This window comes from Mus caroli, unplaced genomic scaffold, assembly GCF_978045245.1.
Source record: "Mus caroli unplaced genomic scaffold, Mus_caroli_1 scaffold_13, whole genome shotgun sequence".
Classification (NCBI taxonomy): domain Eukaryota; kingdom Metazoa; phylum Chordata; class Mammalia; order Rodentia; family Muridae; genus Mus; species Mus caroli.
This window is the reverse complement of record NW_028227268.1, coordinates 116,974,946-116,993,587: the sequence shown is the minus strand read 5'-3', so window position 1 is coordinate 116,993,587 and position 18,642 is coordinate 116,974,946. Positions and strand designations below refer to the sequence as shown.

The window sequence follows — 18,642 nt, the reverse complement described above, 5'->3', positions numbered from 1 at the left end:
CGACCAAACATTGACACTCTCTCCGCCTCTTTCCTTGCGCGGAGTTCTGATGAACAGAAGAATGAACCAATGAGAGAGGGGGAAAGCCAATGAAAACATTGTCGGCCGCACCGGGGGCGGGAGGCTGGGAACAACAGCTCGGTGAACCAATAGACTGGAGCGATTCGGCACAGCTGTGACTTTCCCGCCCATTTCGGAGCCCGCCCGGACTTCTTTGCTTTGTTTTTCTTCAATTGCTACAAGTTTAAGCGGAACGTTTAGGTAGCACAGGGTCAAAGGTCTAAAGTAGAGTTACCTTTGTGCAGAAGGTATTGTGAAAATTTAGGAATAAGTGTATATCGTAGTCCGCACCTAGTTAAATCCTCTAGCTATCGCCAACCCCTTCACACAACTTTAAAAGGTTTTATTATTTTTGTGATCATCAATGAGCCCGGGAGATTTGGGAGAGCCACATCCATTTCTCAGCTGGAGAAATGCACTTAGGTGAACGTAGTCATTTGCATACAGCCTTCATCAGAAGTCTTAAGACTTTGTTCTGGTTCCAGCTTCAAAGCTTAATTTTTTTTCCCATTAGGAAAATTAATTGTGAGCAAAACAGTTTTCTACGGTTTTTGTTGTTGTTGTTTGTTGTTGTTGTTGTTGTTTTTTCTATATTGAGACTTTGTTCTTGTGGTAGGATTTTTCCAAGCCATTGTTTTAGAAATTTATCTCCAGCTAGACAATACCTGTCTGAAAATTTGAATTGTTTCTTTTGACAGGGACTATAGCTCTGAGATCAACCTCCATCAGAAGAAGCAACTTGAAGGAAATAGGTCTTTATAAAAAATTTATTTTAATTCTAAACGAGGAACTTGGGCTGGTGAGATGGCTCAGCAGGTAAGAGCACCCGACTGCTCTTCCAAAGGTCCTTAGTTCAAATCCCAGCAACCACATGGTGGCTCACAACCATCCATAACAAGATCTGACTCCCTCTTCTGGTGTGTCTGAAGACAGCTACAGTGTACTTACATATAATAAATAAATAAATAAATCTTTAAAAAAAAAACCCAGAAAACAGAACTTCCTATTCTAAAGGTTTGTGTGTGTGTGCACGCGCACATGTATTAGTATCTGTGCAAACGTACAAGCATGGAGGTCCGATGAGGGGGTTAGGTATCTCTCTCGCTCTCTCTTTCTCCACTTGACTTCCCTGAGCAGGGTCTCTCACTAATCCTGAAGCCTGAAGACTTGCTTGCATCCCTGGGCTCTCCTGATGCACAGGGCTTGCAGTTTCTGTGCTGCAGCTCCTGACAGCCTTTTATACCCTTTTCAGTCTTGGCTCTGTGCCCTCTCTCCTCTGTCCTTCCTGACACGACCACTCTTGAGCTGTCTGGCTGCCTCTTCAGCTGACAAGCAGCTGGTACCTGTTCCTTGTTTAGATTCACTGCTGCTCCCAGCTGCACTGCTCTTCTTCCTTCCCCCTTCTCTCCTCTCTCCCCTGAGATAAGGTCTTTCAAGCTATGACTCCGGCTGGCCAAGAACTCACTGTATAGCCCTACTTGACCACAAATCATACAAAACGAGGGTGAAAAATTAGTAAGATAACATCGAAACCATCACTTATTTTATTGAAGCAACTGGCATGGAAATCTTAAAATTCATACTCAAATGCAAGAGAATTAGAAACAGCCAAACTTATCTTGAAAAAGAACCAAGTTAGAGAACATGCCCTTCTTAATTCCAATATAGACTGCAAAGGTATAGTAGTGAAGATGGAGTGGGTTCTAGCAAAACAGTAAACTATCAGGCCAGGTTCAGAGCACGAAAATGAGCCCACATGTTTAATGTCAGCTGATAATTTGACAAGACTGACCATACAATTCAACAGGGAAGAAGGCAGCCTTCATCAGGCAACACTGAACCTCTAAATAAAATGTGCTTTCTGTTTCCTTTCTTCCCAGATCCCCAGCACCCATGTGAGCGCTCACAGCCATCTCTAACTCCAGTTCCCTGGAGCGCCAACATCCTCCTCTACCCTCCACAGACACTGCATGTACACAGACAAGCAGGCAAAACATTCATATACACACACACACACGAAATATATGTGATATATTATGAATATATAAAATATATAATATATAATACATTATGAATATATGAAGTGTATGTGATATATTCAAATCTATTCATGAGCTTCAGGTTAACTCTTTTTTTTTTTTTTTTTTTTTTTTTTTTGGTTTTTCGAGACAGGGTTTCTCTGTGTAGCCCTGGCTGATCCTGGAACTCACTCTGTAGACCAGGCTGGTCTCGAACTCAGAAATCCACCTGCCTCTGCCTCCCGAGTGCTGGGATTAAAGGCGTGCGCCACCACGCCCGGCTCAGGTTAACTCTTAAAGGCAATGGGATCAACTTTGGCATATTTACAGTGTGGATTACTAAACAACTTATAAGAAATGAATACACAGTGGATGGGGAGACGCCTTTGCAAGCATGATAGATTTGGGTTTAGATTCCTGGTACTCACATAAAAAGTCAGACATAGAAGCACATATCTATGATCCAAACACTGGGAAGCAGAGGCGGAAGGGTTCCAGGGCATCACAGGTCAGTCACTGTGACCAATGGGTAAGCTTCAGGCTCAGTGGCAGGACCCTTGCCTAAAAACTAGATATACACACAAATATGGATGGAACAATAAAAAGGCCATAGATTTGAGAGAGAGTAAGGGGACAACAGTACCTAGGAGGAATTGGAGGGAGGAAGGGGAAGGGAAAACAATCTAACTGCAATCTCAAAAAATAAAAATTATAATGCATGTTCACTAACTCCAGTTGCCTGATGCCACTCTCTCTACTCTCTAATGTACTGGTTTTTATTTGCTTAATGCCTGTTTGCTGAACTCCCCACAAAATGTAAGTTCTACAGGGGAAAAAAAACTGGACAGCAGTAGAGTAAGACACCTAATGTCAACCTCTGACATACACACACACACACACACATACACACACACACACACAGCAAGTATGCTCAAATTGCTCATATTCTATAGATCTCCAAGAAGAATTGAAAGGAGACCAGGCTTCAGAATAATATGTATGGTATAATTAATTGTGTGTGTGTTGAGATGTAAATGTATTTTTTAAAGTGGCAGTTTTTCTCTATCCCCAACTAGTTCCCAAATAAATGAGACAAAGACTATAAGATTTATTTATGGAGGGAGGGTATAGGGAACTTTCGGGATAGCATTTGAAATGTATATAAAGAAAATATCTGGTCCACCGCTGCCGCCTCCTCCTGCCGCTCCTGGTGCTGCTTGTGTGCTCCCTCAGTGCGGACCCGGTGCCTCTTTTTTGTGCTCCCTCAGTGTGGACCCGGTGCCTCTTTTGTGAAGCAGCAGCTGAGGAGACTCCCGCGCTCGCCATGGCCGACGAGAAACCCAAGGAAGGAGTCAAGACTGAGAACAAAGATCATATTAATTTGAAGGTGGCGGGACAGGATGGTTCTGTGGTGCAGTTTAAGATTAAGAGGCATACACCACTTAGTAAACTAATGAAAGCCTATTGTGAACGGCAGGGTTTGTCAATGAGGCAGATCAGATTCCGGTTTGATGGGCAGCCAATCAACGAAACAGACACACCTGCACAGTTGGAAATGGAGGATGAAGATAAGATTGGTGTGTTCCAGCAGAAGACTGGAGGTGTCTACTAAAAAAAGAGCCTGTTACTTTATTCCAGAATTTTGTTATAGACCAAGAATACATTCTCAATTAGAAAGCCACAATTTGGTCCCGCCACATCCTGACTACTAGAGGATAGTTTTCTCTTCTTCCATTTCCCTGTCCCCATTTCTTTCTTTTTTTTTTTTTTAAAGATTTATTTATTTATTATATATAAGTACACTGTAGCTGTCTTCAGACACTCCAGAAGAGGGCGCCAGATCTCGTTGTGGATGGTTGTGAGCCACCATGTGGTTGCTGGGATCTGAACTCTGGACCTTCGGAAGAGCAGTCGGGTGTTCTTACCCACTGAGCCATCTCACCAGCCCCCCCCATTTCTTTATTGTATATAAAGTAACTGGTGGATGTGCACAAGCATAGTGCTCTTTTTTTCTCTCCCTTTTTTAAATGAAATGGTCAATGTTCTGTCCTGGTTGACATCAGATGGAGATGGTCTGGGGGGAAATACTGGGTTTGTGAAAATACCCCCTTCTCCATTAGTGGCATGCCCATTCAGCTCTTATCTTTATATTCCAGTAAGTTATTTTGCTCTCATTGTTTTAACAAAAGAACCCAACACCACCAAATCCTTGCATGCCTTGTTCGATTGGAGAATTTTAATGTTTTTCATTTATCATTGTAAAACCAAGGACAATTTTATAACTTTTTTGTACATAGCTGCTACATAGGGCAATCTGTCTTTAAGTAGGGATAAATTACTCTTGAACAAAATGATCCTAGATAGTTTTCCCTTCAAGTCAAGCGTCTTGTTGTTTAAATAAACTTCTTGTTTAAAATGAAAAAAGAAAAAAGAAAGAAAATATCTAATAATAAATAAATAAATAAGAAAAAAAGATTTATTTAATTAGCTTTACTACACAATAACTGGGCAGTTAACAATCTATTATAACCCTCTAAACTTATCTGGCTACTTCCCAGTTAAAACGCTAAGATATCTGCATTTTAGCATTGGCCTGCCTCTCAGGGGTTTTTATGTGATGTCTCTCCAGACTCCTTCCTTGTGGTGAATCCTCCCTCTCTCTTCTCTCCTCTCTCTTCTCCCAGAAGCCCAGCCCTATTTTCTCCTTTGCCTAGCCATTGGCTGATCATCTTTTATTGACGTGTCAGAAAACAAATGGGAATCAGCATTGGCACAAACGGGAAATAGGAGCTACTTAGAATAAGCATGACAATGCCATGACTGGGCAGCAGCCAGATATGGAGGCAAAGAAGTCAGTACTTGAGTAACACAAGGATCATCTTTATGCCCACACTGAGACCATGTTATGTTTCGGGTGGCCTAGGCGTGACCTCACAATCCTATTTTACTTTCCAGAGAGTTGTGATTAAATGTGTGAGTGACATCATGCCTCTCTTTGTTCATCATAATTAAGCACACAGAATCCAGGGGTACACATGTAAACACATAAAGGCTCACAGGAGGACTAGAGAGATGGCTCAGCGGGTAAGAGAACTGACTGCTCTTCCAGAGGTCCTGAGTTCAATTCCCAGCAACCACATGGTGGCTCGAAACCATCTGTAATGGGGTCTGACACCCTCTTCTGGTGTGTCTGAGGACAGCAGCAATGTGTTCATATATGAAATAAATAAATCTCTAAAATAAAAAAGAAAGGCTCACAGGCTCTCCCTCATGCTTCCGACTGATTACTTTGGAGTGAGGGGTGACAATAAAGAACGTGTTCTAGCCAGGCAGTGGTGGCACAGGCCTTTAACCCCAGCACTTGGGAGGCAGAGGCAGGTGGATTTCTGAGTTTGAGGCCAGCCTAGTCTACTGTTGCGCTCACCTCATCCATTGTTTACGGCATTGTTTACGGCAACTGCGCCATCTTTTAGGTGCCCGGCTGCCTACATCTCCCCCTTTTTTGTTTAATAATATGATGCTGGGCCGGGCGTGGTGGCGCATGCCTTTAATCCCAGCACTCGGGAGGCAGAGGCAAGCGAATTTCTGAGCTCAAGGCCAGTCTGGTCTACAAAGTGAGTTCCAGGACAGCCAGGGCTATACAGAGAAACCCTGTCTTGAAAAACCAAAATAGCCGGGCGTGGTGGCGCACGCCTTTAATCCCAGCACTCGGGAGGCAGAGGCAGGCGGATTTCTGAGTTCGAGGCCAGCCTGGTCTACAGAGTGAGTTCCAGGATAGCCAAGGCTACACAGAGAAACCCTGTCTCGAAAAACCAAAAAAAAAAAAAAAAAAGAAAAAGAAAAACCAAAATAAATAAATAATATGATGCTGGACTAGGTCTGGGCAAGTCTGTCCATTGGCCACGGCTCCTGTCTTAGGTCGATCCTTTCATGTCACAGCCTTACCCGTCCTAGGGTTACCCTATCGCCTCCAGGCCCCATGTCTTAGGTTGGTCTGTGCATAAGGAAAGTTGCCTGTCACTGGATACCATGGATCTGTGTGACTCCAACTGCCAGATGACCTAGGGCGAATTCTTAATTTTTTAAAGAGGCCAGCCAAACATTGGGAGATGCGCCATCAATGCTTGGTACACCACTGCCTTATACTGAGCGTGCTCTCGTTTGAATCGACACAATAGCCAGATACAAAAGACACAACCCAGGAGGACCACTGCCCCCCAGGCCAACATTCCCACCCATTCCTTAAAAAATGAGAAGGCATTGGTGATCCAGGAGGTGAAGTCCCCCAAGGTGACAGGGTCCAGTTGAGTGCTGTTGAGTTTTGCAATCTGGAGGAGCAGCTTTCTAGACAACTGCTCCGCTTCAGCCGACCAATTTCCTACTCAGATAAGAGGCGAATCTGGCAACAGTGTACGGGAGGCCGGCGCCATCTTTTAGGCACCCGGCTGCCTATAGTCTACAAAGTGAGTTCCAGGACAGCCAGGGCTATACAGAGAAACCCTGTCTCAAAAAACCAAACCAAAACAAAACAAAAAAAAATCATTGCTGGTGAAAGAGGAAAATTACTGACCACCAGAACTCTCACCCCAGAGTCCTACCCCTCCCATCTGGAGATTGTTCCCGGAACCCTCCTGAACTTCTCACCCCAGAGTACATTCTGAACTCTCACACCAGAGTCAGACCCCCTCTCAAATGAAAACTGTTCCGGGGACATTTCTGAGATAAGGGTCTCCTGGAACGAACCCAGTCCAACCCCTCCCAACTAAGGACTGTGCCAGGGACATTTTTGAGATAAGGGTGTGAGTAAAAACCTCAGTTCCAATGAATCAAGTACATGGCCAAAGTGTGGGACGCGTTGCGAAAAGCACTTTGAAAAAAACCCTTGGCTGAATCTCTTAGTGACGTAAAACCTGTATTTTCCCTGCCCTGCTCCCCCCTTGCCTCCTTCCTATAAAAGCTTGTGAAAAGTTTGGGCTAATTGCCGAATCTCCTCTGCACCTGCTGCATGAGATTCGACCCCAGATATCTGGTATATGTGCTTTTATGTGCTTTCTTGTCGTTGCTGTATTAAATCTTACTCTCTATACATCTTAAGTACCGGTCTCAGTGTCTTCTTGGGTGCGCGGCTGACCCGAGGCTTGAGTAAGTGCCTCCCTTTGGGAGTTTTGGAGTCTTTCATTTGGTGCGTTGGCCGGGAATCAGCGCGTCTACCCAGAAGCCCTGGACCCACTCAGAAGTAAGATTTACTGTTCTGCTTTGGTCTGGTGTCTGTGTTCTGTTAATTTCTGAGAGGCCAGGAAGGCCATTCTGTATGAGCGATCGCTGTTCTGGTTTTGCGTGACGCTCTGTGCTCAGTAAGAGCACCAGAGATCGCACTCCGGGAGGGAATGCGAAGTGGGTAAGAGTAGACGTGCTCAGGTGCCCACCGTCCGATCTGCCCCTGGGAGACGTCCCAGGTGAGATAGGGGAGGACCAAGGACGCTTGGTGGACCCCACTGGAGACCAGGAAGGTCTCAATCTGTCGGCCTTGGAGAGGCCATCTGATTCTGTAAGTTGCCTGTAGTGTCTCAAGTCTTGTGTCTGCTTTTGTCGTGTCTGCTATTATTCTAGAAAATGGGACAATCTGCTGGGTGTGTAGGTGTGGAACTGCTGCATTTGTGTATTCTGAGATTGTGGGTTTATTCTGGCAGCTGCCACTGTGGACCGTAAGGACCCTAGTGGCTGTGAGAGGACGACTGTCTATGGCCTCACAGTCTGCACCCCAAAAGAGATGTTCCAAGGGAGACCCTGGAAGGAGTGCCCAGGGTACAGAACAGTCAAAAAGACCTGGCTGTTGCCTGGCAGAGTGAAGGAAAGAGAGAGAGAGTGTTCTCTCTGCCAGAGCGGGAGTGAATGTGGAATCCCACCCCTATCAGGAAAAAGAGTCAATGTGAAATCCGACCCCGTCAGAAAAAAGTGTTTGGCTGGTTGTGTAAGTCCAGGCGTGGACGAGTGTGCTTGTTTGTGGCCACATGACAAGACTGTGTGTGTGTGTGTGTGTGTGTGTGTGTGTTAACCCTTTGTCGACTGTAGACTTGGACTGACGTCAGGACAGAATTTGTCAGCAATGGTTTTAAAAAAGGAAAGAAAACCACCAGGCCGGTCCTCCCCAGGCTGCTCAAAAGAGCTCTGAGATCCAGAGCTGCCGCAGTGGTGCTGAGGTTCTGAGTTCTGCAGACACAGCAGCAACGGAGGCTGTCTGTGCCCTGCGAGTGAGTTGTAAAATGCTGATAGTGAGTGCAGCGGCCTGCCGGCCCCCGCCTGCCAGTCCCGGAGTGGCCGTGAAGCCTGCCACAGCTGGGGAGGGGCCGACTACAGCGTCCCTCTTTTGGCCCCCCCCCCCAGAGTCTACCCGCACTCCCTTGTGCCGGCCTGGCTGCGTGCTCCCTCCCCAAAGACAGTGCAGAGAACACCGGGTGTCTATCAGGTAGTTAAATAGTTAAATTGCTGCCTCTGCCTGCCAGCGTTTGTTTGCCACTCCCAGGAGTTTACACGGCATTCCGGCGCGCAGCGGAGACTCGGCGCTTGGCTCCTCCCTGTCCATTCGCCGTTACTGAGAAAATCCTGGTTGGTTTCTTTCCCTCCGCTGACTGGTATGCTTGAGTTCAGCGGGTTGCTGCGTCTGATCTGAGGACGCCACAAGATTCCCTGGTTGCTTCTCATTTCCCTGTCCCCTGTATCCTGTCTCTTGTAAACAAAAAAATTGTGTTCATTTTGAAATATCAGTGGTCTGATGTGAGAACTACACTCCCTTCTCTGCCCCATGTGTTTTCTCTTCTCAGGCACTGCCCTGAGCTGCTAGCAGTGAATCTGTTTTAAGCTCCGGTGAGGGAGATATACAAGGTAAGGAGCACCTACGAGTCTAACTGCCAGGCTCTGATGAGGGTCTCATGTCTGTGGGACTAGAAAATGTCCCATCAATCTGACCTAGGTAATAGGTAATAAAAAGTTATAGAAGTTAAGAAAAGGATAGAGGTCTGAAAAAAAAAAAAAGAGCTGAGAGCAAAGCTTTAGCAGACTCAAAAGAAATAGGTTAACAGTAAAAAGAGGTAAACTATGAAAAAAGTTAAGTGACAGAATATAGATGTAATAATTAGATAACATTCAAAGGAAAGAGAACAAAAAGATATATTTATAGATAGAGAGGGAGACAGTTATGTGATCTAGTGAAAGAGGCAGAGAAAGTGTGTGTGAGAGAGAGAGAGGCGGGAGGCAGAAGAAAGAAAAAACAGGAGGGATCTTAGACAAGAGAGACATTATATGAGATCTCCATTGCAGTTAAGAAATAGGAGCAAAGAGAGATAAATGACAAAGACTAGAACCTAGCAAAGTGACACTTGCTAATAATGCTAGCACTCAGGAATGATCTGTAAGAAACAGGGAGCCAGAAAATTTTTAAAAAAAGATAAGAAAAATAAAATGCCGGCCACAAAAGTCAGGGAAGCTAGAAAACTTAGTACCCGGCAACAAAAGCAAGCTTTTGGCTGAAGATCAAAGTGTTTACTGTTATCTGTTAAAGAAAAAGAGCACTGAGTGAGAGACTGCCCTAACAAAAAAGAGAGGAGCCCCCCCCTCATGACCAAACCCTTCACCTGCTCGTGGCTAAAAGTAAGGAAATAGCAGAAGGGGTGCTAACACAGAAGCTGAGTCCTTAAAAGAGACCGGTGGCCTACCTGTTGAAGCAGGTAAAAAGAGACTGTGTTTTCATATTCCTCCACTGACCAGTGCAAAGCAAGTTTAAAAGGTCCCTGAACACTACAGGTCTTTGCAAACTGTGGATTCCAGGTTTTGCTGCGTTAAAAAGATAAACAGCCCTTCGTATAAAAAATAAAAAGAACAACCTTGGATGGCCTTAGATGCTATTGAGACTGCCCTAATGTTGTCCCTAACTTTGGGACTCCTAGATGTGACTGAGAACAAAAGTATTGCCAAAGAGGTTCTTACTCAGAGATTGGGACCCTGAAAAAGACCGGTGGCATACTTGTGAAAATTAGACCTGGTGACTGTAAGATGACCTGCTTGTCTGCACATAGTGGCTTCTGGTCAAGGACGCAGATAAACTGACTCTGAGACAAAACTTGGCACATGCCCTAAAAGTGTGGTTCAGCCCCCTGACCGATGGCTGACTAATGCTCTGGAAAACATGAACTCTTGGCACTAACCCAAGCCCTGCGGTTGGCTAAAGGCAGAGACATCAAAGACAAAGAAGAAATTCTGGCCCTCCTAGAAGCTCCTGAATGAACTGGGTGAGTTGGGGTACCGGGTATCAGCCAAGAAAGCTCAGTTATGTCGTACCGAGGTGCCGAGACGACGAAAAGCGGTGGCTCACCGAGGCCAGAAAAAAGACTGTGATGCTGATCCCAACCCCCACCACCCCGTGCCAAGTACGTGAGTTTCTGGGGACGGCGGGCTTTTGCAGAAAGAAAAAGTCCCATTCACCTGGACTGAAAAACACCAAAAAGCCTTTGACAGCATAAAGGCAGCCCTGCTTGTTAAAGATGCTGACAAGCTTACTCTGGGTCAGCATGTGACTATACCCACTACCAGAGTTTACTGCTCCTTGGCGGATGACTCCACTCCTGTACATCAATGTGCTGATGTCCTGGCTGAGGAAACTGGAACAAGGAGAGATCTGACTGATCAGCCTTGGCCAGGTGTGCCTGCCTGGTACACAGATGGCAGCAGCTTTGTCACAGGAGCAGCAGTAGTTGATGAAAAGCAGCTCATATCCATGGGGCCATCTACCAACAGAGGGGGCTACTTACCTCGGCAAGTAAAGATCAGATCAGCCTTGGCCTGAGAGTTTGAGCTGGTACACGGACGGCAGTAGCCTCGCGATTGAAGGTAAGCGGAAGGCGGGGACAGCAGTGCAGTGGTGGACAAAAAGCAAGTGATCTAGGCCAGCAGCCTCCCTAAAGGGACTTCAGCCCAAAAAGCTAAACTTGTGGCTTTGATATAAGCTTTATAAAAGTCTACACTGACAGCAGGTATGCTTTTGCCACTGTATGGAACAATATACAGACAAAGAGAGCTGTTGACATCTACAGAAAAAGACCTAAGATGCTGTGAACAAAAGAAATCAGATGGCAGATCTAACCGCCAAAAACAGGCATCCCAAAGAGCAATGATCCTGGCAGTCTGAAGACTATCAAGTTATAGACAAATTAAGACTGGTAAAAGAAACCCTGTATAAAATGGTAAAAACTGAAAGAAAGAAAACTAGTCCTCCCTTGAAAAGACAGACCTGACATCAACTGAGAAATAAACTTTACTGAGAAAAAACGTTCTCAAAATGGATAAATGAGACTGCTCACATAGTCATCAAGAAGATTATTGAAGAAAATTTTTCCAAGGTTCAGAGTGCCAAAAGCAATAGTGTCAGATAATAGCCCTGCTTTGTTGCCCAGGTAAGTCAGGGTGTGGCCAAGCATTTAGAGGTCAAATAAAAATTACATTGTGTGTATAGACCTCAGAGCTCAGGATAAAAGAAATTAGTTTAAAACTCTATGACAGACCTTGACAAAATTAATCGTAGAGACTGGCACAGACTTGGTGTTCCTTCCCTATGCCCTATTTAAACGTACTAGAAATACTTCCTCTTGATTCAGTTTTATCCTTTATGAGACTCCTATGCCCATTATAGTCTCAAATGATGTGTTTAAACCTATGTTGTTATAATAATGATCTGTATGCTAAGTTAAAAGGCTTGCAGGTGGTCTGGTCACAACTGGGAAGAATTGGACTGAGTACGCGGACGACATTGCTCCAGGGATCCCAACAGCTGAGACAGTGAACGAGCTGGGTACCCCAAGGACATCTCACCAGTTCCAGCCAGAGATCTGATCTACGTGCACCTACATCATGCCCAGACCCTCAAGCCTCGCTAAAAGGGCCCCTGCCTAGTTTTGTTTACTAATGCTTCTTGTTCTGTTTTTGTTCCCATGTTAAAATAGAGTAAATGCAGTATTCTCCGCATAAAAATATAGACTTCTGAAATTCTAAGATTAGAATTATTCACTAGAAGGAGTGGGGAATGAAAGAGGAAAATTACTGACCACCAGAACTCTCACCCCAGAGTCCTACCCCTCCCATCTGGAGATTGTTCCCGGAACCCTCCTGAACTTCTCACCCCAGAGTACATTCTGAACTCTCACACCAGAGTCAGACCCCCTCTCAAATGAAAACTGTTCCGGGGACATTTCTGAGATAAGGGTCTCCTGGAACGAACCCAGTCCAACCCCTCCCAACTAAGGACTGTGCCAGGGACATTTTTGAGATAAGGGTGTGAGTAAAAACCTCAGTTCCAATGAATCAAGTACATGGCCAAAGTGTGGGACGCGTTGCGAAAAGCACTTTGAAAAAAACCCTTGGCTGAATCTCTTAGTGACGTAAAACCTGTATTTTCCCTGCCCTGCTCCCCCCTTGCCTCCTTCCTATAAAAGCTTGTGAAAAGTTTGGGCTAATTGCCGAATCTCCTCTGCACCTGCTGCATGAGATTCGACCCCAGATATCTGGTATATGTGCTTTTATGTGCTTTCTTGTCGTTGCTGTATTAAATCTTACTCTCTATACATCTTAAGTACCGGTCTCAGTGTCTTCTTGGGTGCGCGGCTGACCCGAGGCTTGAGTAAGTGCCTCCCTTTGGGAGTTTTGGAGTCTTTCACTGGAACAAAATATTTGACAAAGGCTACTTAAGGTATCTTAGTTATTTTGTTGTTGCTGCTGCTGTTGCTGTGATTAAAAAAAAAACATGAAAAAAAGCAACTTAAGAGAAAAGGAATTGTTTTGGTTCACAGTTTGAGGTTACAGTTTCTCTTAGTTACTTTTCAATTGCTGGGCAGTGGTGGCTCACGCCTTTAATCCCAGCACTTGGGGGGCAGAGGCAGGCAGATCTCTGAGTTGGAGACCAGCCTGGTCTATAGAGTGAGTTCCAGGCCAGTCAGGGCTACACAGAGAAACCCTGTCTTGAAAAACAAAACACAAACATACAGCACCATGACCAAGGCAACTTATAAAAGAAAGCATTTACTTGTGGGCTTGCTTCTGCTTCCAGTGGATGTGTTCATGGCCACCTTGGCAGGGAGCATGGCAGCAGGCAGGCAGGCAGGCAGGCATGGTGCTAGAGGAGGAGCTGAGCGCTTACAGCTGACCCAGAAGCAGGAGGCAGGCAGAAGGGCCTGGTATTGGCCTTTGAAACTTCAAAGTCCACTCTTGGAAAACCTCCTCTGAGGCCACACCTCACTGTCTTTTCTAAACAGTCCATCAACTGGGAACAGAGCATTCAAATCTATGAGCCTAGAGAGGCCATTCTCATTCAAACCACCACAGTCCACCCCCAGCCCCCCAGAAGCTTGGAGCCACATCATAATGCAAAATGTATTTAATCTAACTGCAAAGATTCCCATAGTTCTGTTTGTTTGTTTGTTACACTCCCAACACAGTTTTAAAGGCCAAATTTCTTTGGAGACTCAAGATAATCTCTTAACTGTAATCCCTTCTAAAATTAAAATAAAAAACAAATTACAGGGCTGGAGAGATGGCTCAGTGGTTAAGAGCACTGACTGCTATTCCGAAGGTCCTGAGTTCAAATCCCAGAAACTACATGGTGGCTCACAACCATCCTTAGTTGGATGACACCCTCTTCTGGTGAGTCTGAAGTCAGCTACATTGTACTTACATAATAAATAAATAAATCTTAAAACAAAACAAATTCAGCCAGGCGTGCTGAGTTCCAGGACAGCCAGGGCTATACAGAGAAACCCTGTCTCGAAAAAAAACTAAACAACACAAACAAACAAACAAACAAAAAACCAGAAAGGTATGATCCCCATACCTGTGACCTGTAAGGATTTAGATCTCAGTGTGAGAGCCAGGCTATGTAAGTCTTTCTCAAAACCAAACTAAGCTCAGCGAGAGAGGTTTCTCTCCAAATCTGTAACGATGGTGAAGGTAGCAGCTGCTGAAGAGTTTAGTATACGTCCAATTGAACATTAAGTCACAACATTTGAGAGGTGGCCATTGCATTTATATGTTCATTTATTTACTTATTGGGTTGTTTTGTTTTCTTTGGTTTTGAGACAGGGGTTTATCTGTGCAGCTTGGCTGTCCTGGAACTCACTCTGGACCAGGAGACCTTGAACTCAGGCATCTCTCTCCCTCTGCATCTTGAGTGCTGGGATTAAAGGCTTATACCACCACTGCATGGCTAAATGCACTGATTTTTATCAAGAAAATATGGGCTGGAGAGATTGCTCACTGGTTACTGCTCTAGCAGAGGGCGTGAATGCAATACCCAGTACCAAATTGGGATAACCTCTGACCTGTACATGCTCATACCCACACATGCACGGAATTTGAAATGAAAGCTTTGTGTGACTTTAATCCCAGCACTTGGGAGGCAGGGGGAGGCTGATCTCTGTGAGTTCAAAGCCAGCCTGGTGTCTACATAGTGAGTTTCAGGACAGCCAGAGTTAAATAGTGAAACCCTGCCTCAAAAAAACAAAACAAAACATAGTCTGCGTGGTGGGGTCAAAGGCCTGAGCACCATCCCACGTTTTATCATTAAACTGCCACAAGACATACAACTCTTATGCAGAAATTAAGTTGAAAAACAATTTCTTGTGCTAAATTCCACTCCAACATAGATGCAATGAAACTCCTTGTGTCTGTAGAGTTGACAGAAAGCGTGTTTATTACTCTGGATCTGAGAGAACCCATTAGATGCTTGCACCACACAAATCCATTCTCCTCCCTGGAGGCAGACATTTCCCTTTCAGTAAACACATTTACTTAAAATGAGTAAGTTGGGGCTGGAGAGATGGCTCTGTGGTTAAGAATGTTGGTTCCTCTTTCAGAAGACCTGAGTTGGATTCCTAGCACCCATATGACAGCTCACAGCTTAATTTCTAACCATTACTTTTTTTTTTTTCCCAGACAGGGTTTCTCTGTGTAGTCCTGGCTGTTCTGGAACTCACTTTGTAGACCAGGCTGGCCTCGAACTCTGAAATCCGCCTGCCTCTGCCTCCCGAATGCTGGGATCAAAGGCATGCGCCACCACGCCCTGCTCACCATTTTTTCAAAAAGATTTTAAAATTTATTTATGTACATGAGTGCTTAATTTACATGACAGAAGAGAGTGTCAGATCCATTACAGATGGTTGTGAGCCACCTTGTGGTTGCTGGGAATTGAACTCAAGAACCTTTGTAAGAGCAGTCAGTGCTCTTAACCACTGAGCCATCTCTCTAGCCCCCAAGACTCACCATTTTTTTTTTTAAAAGATTTTTTTATTTATTTATTATATGTAAGTACACTGTAGCTGTCTTCAGACACTCCAGAAGAGGGCGCCAGATCTCGTTACGGATGGTTGTGAGCCACCATGTGGTTGCTGGGATTTGAACTCTGGACCTTCGGAAGAGCAGTCGGGTGCTCTTACCCACTGAGCCATCTCACCAGCCCGAGACTCACCATTTTTAACTACAGTTATAATAAGTTATCATAAGACAACATAAGAAAAAAACTGAATAAAGTCTAATTGGTGGAAGGTTATATCTTTACCAGAACCAGATGTGCCTTTAATCCTTCTTACATCTAGATGTAGACTATTCTTACATTAATTGTAAAAATAATTTAGGGGAGAAGTTTCTTTGCAATCACAACTCTGAAGTCACATGGTTATACAAATCCTGGTGCATTGCAGTGGGAAACATGAAACACACTTAACCTTCTTGTCAGTCACCTAGGAGGACTTATCAGGCACCCAAGAAGTAGAGACTAGATGTGTTTCTGTAACATCAGGAGCTCAGCAATACAGTAGGAGGAGAAGCAGTGTCCTTCCTTATGGTTCCAGACAGCAGGGAAGGAGGCGATGGGGAAGAGAACCATAATTGTTACAGCTGAGAAATCACCTTGATATCACCTTCATTTTTATTATGCACGATGGCTGAGTAGCTGAGGCTCAATAAATCAGAAGTCTGGTTGTTATGGTTGTTATGTGGGAGAGTGTTTTTGTTGCTATTTTGTGTCTTGTTTCTGTTTTTTTAAGAAAAGGTCTCTATATGCAGCCTTGGCTGCCCTGGAACTCACTCTGTAGATCAGGCTAGTCTGGAACTCACAGAGATCTGCCTACCTCTGCCTAGGCACAGAAGGACCTAGCAAGCGTCCTCTGTTAGAATCTCATGTAGCCCTGCCTGTCCTAGAACTTGTGATGTAAAAAGCAGGCTGGCCTGAAACTCACAGAAATTCACCTGTCTCCACCTCTACATAGAGTGCTGGGACTGAGGCACCATGTTTAGCAAAAACTCTTTTAATAACAAAACTTTTCTTCTGCTGAGACCTCGCATGGTGTCCTTGTGTACTTTATGCTGGCTCTGGACTCCAGCTCTTTCTGCCTCAACCTGCCAAGTGTTGGGATTACAAGTGCCATCATGCTTAAGTATAACTCCCATTTTCAACTGGAATTTGCATTTTTCACTGGAACTAAACACAATCATAAGGGCTCACATTATGGAATGTTTACATTTGATGAAACTAAAAGAAACTATGAAGACAGATTTTAAATTTTTTTCAAGGTTGGCTGCTCTCTACTAGAAGTCAAAAGATAGTAACCGAAAATGTACGCGCACTGAGATGTCTATATTTTTCAATACAAAATCCCCTGAGAATTGAGTCTTTCCTTTATGTGGAACTTCCTCTGCTGAGGCCCTTCTGAATGGAGGTTTTTTTCTATAAAAAGTATTATAACTTAAATGGAAAGGCACTTGCTATAAAACCATGGGAACTTTGATTCTTGATTCCCTATGAAGAGCCAGGTGTGGTGCATTTTGTGTGTGATCTCAACACTGGATAGGTGCATTTCCTTAGCTAGACCATATAGCCAAATCAGTGAGTGCCATGTCCCAGTGAAAGAATCTGTCACAAAATATAAGGCTGATAGCCTCTGAGAAACATCCAGCGTTGACATCTGGCCTTCATATACAACACATTTATGTGCATGTGCACTCAACCCCCAATACATGCATAATACATACATAATACATACATACATAAAATATAATATGTAGCTCAGTTGATAGCATGCTTACCTAGCATGTATGATGCCTGGAGTTTAATTCCTGTATCACAAAAACTGCGCAGGGTAGCACATGACTATAATCTCAACACTTCAGGGACAGAGGCAGGAAGATTAGGAATTTAAGATCAGCTGGGCGGTGGTGGCGCATGCCTTTAATCCCAGCACTTGGGAGGCAGAGGCAGGCAGATTTCTGAGTTCAAGGCCAGCCTGGTCTACAAAGCGAGTTCCAGGACAGCCAGGGCTACACAGAGAAACCCTGTCTTGAAAAAAACAAAACAAAACAAAAAATTTAAGATCATCTTCACTATTACACAGAGCACTCAAGGCCAGCCAGGGTTACAGGAAACCCATCTTTAAAAAGTAAATTTTGGGGCTGGTGAGATGGCTCAGTGGGTAAGAGCACCCGACTGCTCTTCCGAAGGTCCAGAGTTCAAATCCCAGCAACCACATGGTGGCTCACAACCATCCGTAACGAGATCTGGCGCCCTCTTCTGGAGTGTCTGAAGACAGCTACAGTGTACTTACATGTAATAAATAAAAAAAAAAAAGTAAATTTTGTATATATGTACACACACACACATGTATGTATGTATGTATTATGTATGTGTACCACACACAGGCCAGATGCCCACAGAGGCTAGATGTCAGATCCCCTGGACTGGAGCTACACTGAAATGAGCCACCACCTGGGTGCTAGGACTCAAACCTGGGTTCCTTGCAAAAGCAGAAAGTGCCCTTAGCAGCTGAGCCATATGTAAAATGAATATTAATATCTGTATATATTAATACAAGAAATCATTAGGGCCACAGTTATTCATTAGCCTGCTATTTTCCAAATAAAAGATTCAGAGCCCTTTTAGGTTTATAACAGGCCTTACAGCCCTACAGCTGGGCAGATCTCAACCCTGGAAGCTATCTTGTGTGCTTCCCTGACAAAATCCCCATAAGGACTTGCATCTCTCCCACCTGTGTTGCTCCTGCTTCATCAGGCAGCCCCTGTGGCCCCATACTCACCATCCACACTCTGTTATGGGGACTTGCTTTCTCCCCTCCTCACTCTCTCTTTGCAGTCCCTACCTAAAGCCCCCAGCCAGGAAACACTGCTCTGCCTGCTTCTCTTCTGCCAACCCAGGCTGTAGGCATCTTTATTAACCAATCAGGGATAATCTGGTAGTGGTGTGGGGGGTGGGGGGAGGGGGGGGAGGGTTTACACAAGCTGGATACAGGATTTAGCATTTGAATCCACAACAACACCAGACCAACCCTAACATTTCTCCCCTTTTGTCTAAATAAAAATGCTCTTTCTCTTACAGTAACAAATTATATACAGTAAGAACAATTATGAAATCTATGGTATAATAATTACATTAATAATGTCCAGCTCAGGGCTGGTGAAATGGCTCAGTGGTTAAGAGCCCTGACTGCTCTTCTGAAGGTCATGAGTTCAAATCCCA

At 44.5% G+C, this 18,642-nt stretch overlaps 1 pseudogene; it reads left to right on the top strand.

Moving 5' to 3' along the window:
- The first annotated feature begins 3,336 nt into the window (after positions 1 to 3,336).
- Positions 3,337 to 3,690, top strand: LOC147001603 (small ubiquitin-related modifier 2 pseudogene; annotated as a pseudogene).
- Positions 3,691 to 18,642: the final 14,952 nt, after the last annotated feature.